We start from the raw sequence: 6,599 nt of genomic DNA, 5'->3' as shown, positions 1-6,599 counted from the left end.
ATAGAAAGTAAAGGATGATTTCCTTCGAGTTTTCATTGAGGCCATTTGAGCGGTTAGAGCGGTCAAAGCATCTACTTCAAGAACACCCGCTACTTTTCGGCTTGTAGGAGCTCTATTAGTTGACCATTGATAGTTGTTGCTAGCTATCCTTTCCAAAATCTCAAAAGCTTCATTGTAAGACTTGGAAAGAATGGCTCCATTAGCCGAAGCGTCCAACACCATCCTAGAAGCCGCATTGAGACCATTGTAAAAAGTCTCAAGTTGGATACAATGGGGAATACCATGGTGTGGGCACTTCCTCAACAACTCCTTGAATCTTTCCCATGCATCACTAGTAGTCTCGTCTTCCAATTGTTGAAAAGACATGATCTCGCTTCGAAACTTTGCATTTCTTGTTGGAGGAAAGTACTTTCTCAAGAATTTTTCAGCCAAGTCATTCCAATTAGTCACCGAATCGGGAGGGAGAGTATTAAGCCAAGCTCTAGCCCGATCCCTCAAGGAAAATGGGAACAACTTCAATCTTAAAGCCTCTTCACTTACTCCTTGTAGCTTGAAAGAATCACTCACCTCCAAAAATGAGCGAATATGGAGGTGAGGATCTTCCGTTGGCGACCCACCAAATTGACCAACCGTTTGGAGCATTTGAAACATGACGGGCTTGAGCTCAAAGTGAGGTGCTTGGATTTCGGGTCTCACAATACCCGGATTTAGCTCATTGAACATAGGGGCTGCATACTCTCTTATTGCTCGGGCTCTATCATCGGCCAAAGCAATAGGATTGGCTTCATTATGAGCACCCCCAATTTCAAACCCATCGGCCATATTGCAGCGTTTTTTAGCCTTTTGTTCCTTCCTCCTTTGTCTAAAAGTGCGTTCAATTTCGGGGTCAATAGGAGCAAGTTCAAGGTCTTCTTCTTGCTCGTTCATGCACTAGATTAAATCTGAAAAAGAAAAATTCAGCGCACCAAGATAGGATTAAAACTTTAAACCAGAAAATAAATTGCAAAATAGTTGATAATACACAATTTTTAGTTTCAATCCCCGGCAACGGCGCCAAAAACTTGTTGTGAAAATTATATACGCAAGTATACGCAGTCACACAAGTAATAAAGTGATAAGTAAGATCGTTTCCACAGGGATTGCAAACAAAGTTTGATGTAAAATCAACTAATTACAACTTAAAATAAAAAGAAATAATATGCAAATGGTTGAGTAATGATTCAAAATTAAAAATGACATGAATTAAACTTGCTAGAATTAAACTACTGATGCTAGAAAACAAATTGGCTGCAAGATAAAAAAAATGTAATATGGCAAAAATGGCTTGAATAACTAATTTCTTCTAGTCAGGTTTTTTTTCAGTCAGTACAGCATCGGTTCAGCATTGCTCTAGCATTCTGCACAGAGATAACAACAAATTCCTCTAGGTTTGTGAGAATTTTCCAACACTCACAACTTTAATTCTACCATTTAGCTTAATATATTCCTATATCAAACCACAAATGACGAAACACTATTCAAGCATTAATTTGGTAAGTTATGCAAGGTAAATGAAATATTCCTATCCCACTTACAAAGAAAAGCCTAAGTCTAGGTTTTCACTTGCTTCATTCAAGTTGAACTACTAGATCTAGCCCTTAAAATTTACAAGATCTAGCTTAGCAAATTGTTATTCATGGCCAAGAAACAACAATCAATTAAAATGAAACTCACTTGAATGAACAAAGGCAAAATAAATGCTAAAGTAAGCTTAAAATTCAATCATACCCAACTTAGAAGTTCATAGTCATTCAAGCCTTAAAAGTTTAGCTCATATTCAAGTAAGGAGAAAAAATCCAAGCTAAAAACAATTCATCCATGGCTGCTGCCCAAATTAAAAATCTCAAGAAGTTTTTGATACTAAGTACAAACAACAATAAAAGAGGAAAATAAAGAAGACTATCAAGAAAGGGTAAAAGAAAATTCAAACACTAGGCTTGGTCCCCTCTTCCTTCTTCTATGGTGTACTTTCTGCTACATTTACTCCTCCAAAAGAGTTGCAGCAGCTCCTCACGTACTGGATGATGAAGATGATGATGATGATGGTGTACTTCCCTTTCCTTCTCTTTTTTTGTTGTTGGGTTTTTAGGGTACAAACTTCATACCCCAAAATAGAAGCCCAAACTTTTCCACTTTGGCCCACTAGGGTTAGACCCCTTTCTTCCACGTCAGCTGGCTGGTGCAATTTGAGTGACTGGACCGAAGTTGCTGAGGTGGATAAGTGAAATTCGTGTTTCCACGTCACTGCCAGGATGCTGAATTCACTTCAGCATTGCTTTAGCATTGCTTCAGCAATCAGCCCAGTTTCAGCTTGTGCTCCTTTTCTTCCTTGCTTCTTTTTATTTTACCTATCAATTTAATTCCTCCTTTTTCAACAAACTAAGCACAGTTAATTGGAAAAACACACCCAACAATATCAATATTTACAAAACTTAAAGGTTAGATTACTAAATAGAAAATAACACTAAAACTAATTAAAATTAAGCAAAATAAACACATTTTCACTACTCTCCTCACAATACTTTAGTTTAAAAGCATATAAATTAACTCTATAACATAGAGTTATCAGAGATCTCATTTCACTTAGGTGAAATATCATTTATACAGGGTTAAGTGTTTTAAGGATAAAATACATTGAAGGTGTAGCGGTAACAGTAGTGCCTTTTCAATGTAGATCATCTATATAGAGGATTATTGATCACATTAGGGTTATAACAATGGATAACTAATGACGTGTCTATATCATGGAACATTAGTGTGCAAATACTTCCCACCAACAACTTGAATTTCTATAACAACCACCTTTGATCCTCAAGTTTAAAGGTTTGCTTCCATAAGTTGAATTAGTGCAATCCTCTCCACTAATGTAGCTTAGCTTTGCAACTTATATCAAAAGGACTTGACTAGGCTTGAATGTTAGGCTTGGGTTAGGGTATGGTATAGGATGTATTTAAGCTAGCTCAACACCTAACCACTTCACTTGTCAAAAATCGAGTCTCTTCCTTAATTTTTTTTTTCTCTTGACCCTCTTCCCTAATTCAATACTCACAAGTACTTGATATTAAAATTGACTTCTCTTGCTATGTTTATTCTCTTCTTCTTTTTTTTTTTTTTCATTGCTGATTTTTTTTTTCATATATTAGAAAGACATTTATTACTATATTATACTTATATAATAAATAGCAAGAGAAGGTTAATTGAAAGTTCATACTCATATACTTTGTGAGCTAATTCTCCCACCCCAAACTTACAATCCAACATTGTCCCCAATGTGGCTAAAAGTATAACCTTAAATTAGCTCGCCACAAGTTACACTCACCGCACTCACCCCAAACTTAATGTGAAACTTGGCTCTTGACAAGTGAGCAATTAAGTTAGGATATATGTGGAAATGCAAATTAGGATTGGCGTTAGATGTATGATTGGGTTGCACAACAAGAATAGGCTAAACGGCTCAAACTTGGGTGACTAGAGAAAAATTGATTTTATAGGGAAGGTTAGAAAGGCTCAAACGTCCAAAGATGGCCTAAATCATTTCTAAGTTATAAAGCTCGCTAGGATTTCGCCTCAAGGATTACACTAGCTAATTCTAGATGCTTAAACTCTCTCAAAGTGTTAGCTATTCTAAAAACTCAAGGTATGGTGGAATAACACAAGCACACAATTGTTGAAAGCATTCCTCATAGGCTAGCATTTGGACAAAAATAACACTTAAATTTAGCATTTTCAACACACAAACCAAGGCACTCCACAAATGGAGGGAAATGGATATTTTTCATCATCGAGCGCTACCCTAAATCAAGCTGAAAATACATGCAGTATTTTTCTCATTTGCAAGCTAAAACATAACATCACAAACATGACAAAACAACATGATTAATACACATCTAATCCACATAATATTTATTACTCACACAACTAAAGACGACAATAAAAGTAAACTAAGTAAACAATCAAACACAACCAGCAATAACAATTTAACTAAGGAGAAAAAGAAAACTCCCTCAAGATTTGAACTCTTCCCCACTAGAGTCTCTGCTTCAAAATGCTGAAGCGATGCTGATCCAATGCTGTACTGGGACCTACTGCTTCAACATACAAATTTGCTCACACCATATTCCAAAGAAATGCCCCTTTTTTTCTGTCATTCCTTGCTTTGCACCAGCAATAAAGATCACCACACTACAGCAAAATCATTAGTAAATGTAGGAAATTAAAAGTTATATATATATGTAATTATATAAGTATGTATATACTAAATTTTTTTTTTCCCTTTTTCTTCTTTTCCTCTTTTTTTTCTTTTTTTTTCTTCTTTTTTAACAAGGGGTGGCACACCCCAAACTTAATTGTAAATATATATTTTTTTTTTTCAAGGGGTGGCACACCCCAAACTTATTACATAGCATATATATAACTAAATATAATCTTGTTCCTCCGCTCTCGGGTTGCCCAAATGTGATTCACTAAAGCCATGACAATCCGAGACCCTTCTTCCTCAAGCCTCTTCCAATGTGATGGAGGTCTTTGCTCGATCAACCTCACAACTCCCAAACTTCACTCCTTGGCCTTTCACCAAAAATTTTCTTCTTGAAAGTGCATCACGTAGTTCTACCACCCCATCGGGGTACACTCTCACCACCAAGAAAGATCCATCACACCTTGAATCTAGTCGTCCATGAGTAGCCTTCGTTAAAGAGTTAGCAAAAATCACTTGTTGCCCAACTTCAAACATTTGAGACCAAAATTTTCTACTAAACTTCTTTTTCTTTCTCTTCTTTTGGGTGGTTTTTTAGTGGTCAAATGATGTTTTGTCTTTGCTTTCGCGGCTCGTGATACTTAGAAATTTCTTTATGGGGAATCTTCTTTCTCACCTTCTTACTATTTTTGAATTTGGACTCCTCAACCATGTTAGGATCCATATCTCCAATTGCTAAGCATTCTCCTATTGCATCCGAGCACGCATAGGATGAAAGACCTTGAATGTGGCTTGCTCATCTTGAGCTCTCATGGTAAGCTCTCCCTTTTCAACATCTATCAAAGTTCTTCCCGTGGCAAGAAATGGCCTCCCTAAAATGATTGGAACTTCCCTATCTTCCTCATAGTCAAGAATAATGAAATCGGCCGGAAAAATGAACTTATCCACTTGTACCAACACATCTTCAATTTTCCCTTCCTGGATGAGCCATGGAACGATCCGCTTAATTGCAAAGTGACGGTGGTTGGCCTTGCTTCTCCAATTCCCAACTTCCTAAAAATAGACATAGGCATGAGATTAATGCTAGCTCCCAAGTCACAAAGAGCTCTTCCAACATCTCGACCCCTATAGAAATAGGAATTGTAAAGTTGCCGGATCTTTCAATTTGGGGTGGAATTTTTACTTTTCAACATAGCACTACATCCCTCCGTCAAAGCGACCGTTTCAAACTCGCCAAGCCTCCTTTTCTTTGTCAAAATATCCTTCAAAAACTTCACATAAGTTGGCATTTGCTCCAAAGCTTCCACTAAAGGTATATTGATGTGGAGCTGCTTTAGAACATCAAGAAATCTCCGAAATTGACCATCGTCTTGTTGCTTCGAACCGTTGAGGAAATGGTGGCGGTGGCTTTTGCAAAGACTTTTCTGCGTAGAATGCCGACCGGATGTTGTAACCATCGGGGGAATTTCAAAGAAATCGGTTGCCGGTTTTTTTCTTCATTTCCCCCTCTTTTTGGATTGAAGAGGGTTCCTTACTGCCTGTTGCAGCCACATTTGACTCAAGAATTTTTCCACTTCTTAAGGTTACCGCTTTGCAATGTTCTTTGCCATCTCTTCTTGGGTTTTCGGTGTCACTAGGCAAAGTGCCTTGTGGTCTATTCTTCAAATCATTGGCCAATTGCCCCAATTGAACTTCAAGATTCCGAAGAGATGCTGCTTGGCTTTGAATTACAGCGTCATTCTTGGCCATATAATCTCTCATTAAACTCTCCAAAGAACTTGTTTGAGAGCCTTGAGGTTGGTGTGGTTGTTGAGGTCTTGGTTGTTGAGAAACCGGTGGGAATGATTGCTTTCCTTGTCCTTGTGCTCCAATTGAACTTGCCCCTTGACCTCCCCATGAGAAGTTCGGATGATGCTTCCATGCCGGATTGTAGGAGTTTGAGTATGGATTGTTGTTGCGGTTGAAGTTTTGATTACCCACATAACACACCGAAGCTGGATTTGAGGGGCAATTTTCAAAAGTATGCCCATCACCACAATACACACAAGATATTTCTGCCCTTTGAATGGCAGCGGCTGGTTGTACACTTCCTCCCATATTCATATTCTACAAAATGTTGGTCATTGAGGCCATTTGAGCGGTTAGAGCGGTCAAAGCATCTACTTCAAGGACACCCGCTACTTTTTGGCTTGTAGGAGCTCTATTAGTTGACCATTGATAGTTGTTACTAGCTATCCTTTTCAAAATCTCAAAAGCTTCATTGTAAGACTTGAAAAGAATGACTCCATTAGTGGAAGCGTCCAACACCATCCTAGAGGTCGCATTGAGACCATTGTAAAATGTCTCAAGTTGGATACAATGGGGA

At 37.9% G+C, this 6,599-nt stretch overlaps 1 non-coding gene across 1 annotated transcript; it reads left to right on the top strand.

Moving 5' to 3' along the window:
* Positions 1–277: 277 nt before the first annotated feature.
* Positions 278–384, top strand: LOC115703331 (small nucleolar RNA R71). Its single transcript, XR_004009105.2, has one exon. It is a non-coding gene; the product is annotated as a small nucleolar RNA R71 (small nucleolar RNA).
* Positions 385–6,599: the final 6,215 nt, after the last annotated feature.

Source organism: Cannabis sativa, chromosome X, assembly GCF_029168945.1.
Source record: "Cannabis sativa cultivar Pink pepper isolate KNU-18-1 chromosome X, ASM2916894v1, whole genome shotgun sequence".
Classification (NCBI taxonomy): Eukaryota; Viridiplantae; Streptophyta; class Magnoliopsida; order Rosales; family Cannabaceae; genus Cannabis; species Cannabis sativa.
The sequence above is the reverse complement of the archived record's forward strand: the minus strand, read 5'-3'. Positions and strand labels throughout refer to the sequence as shown.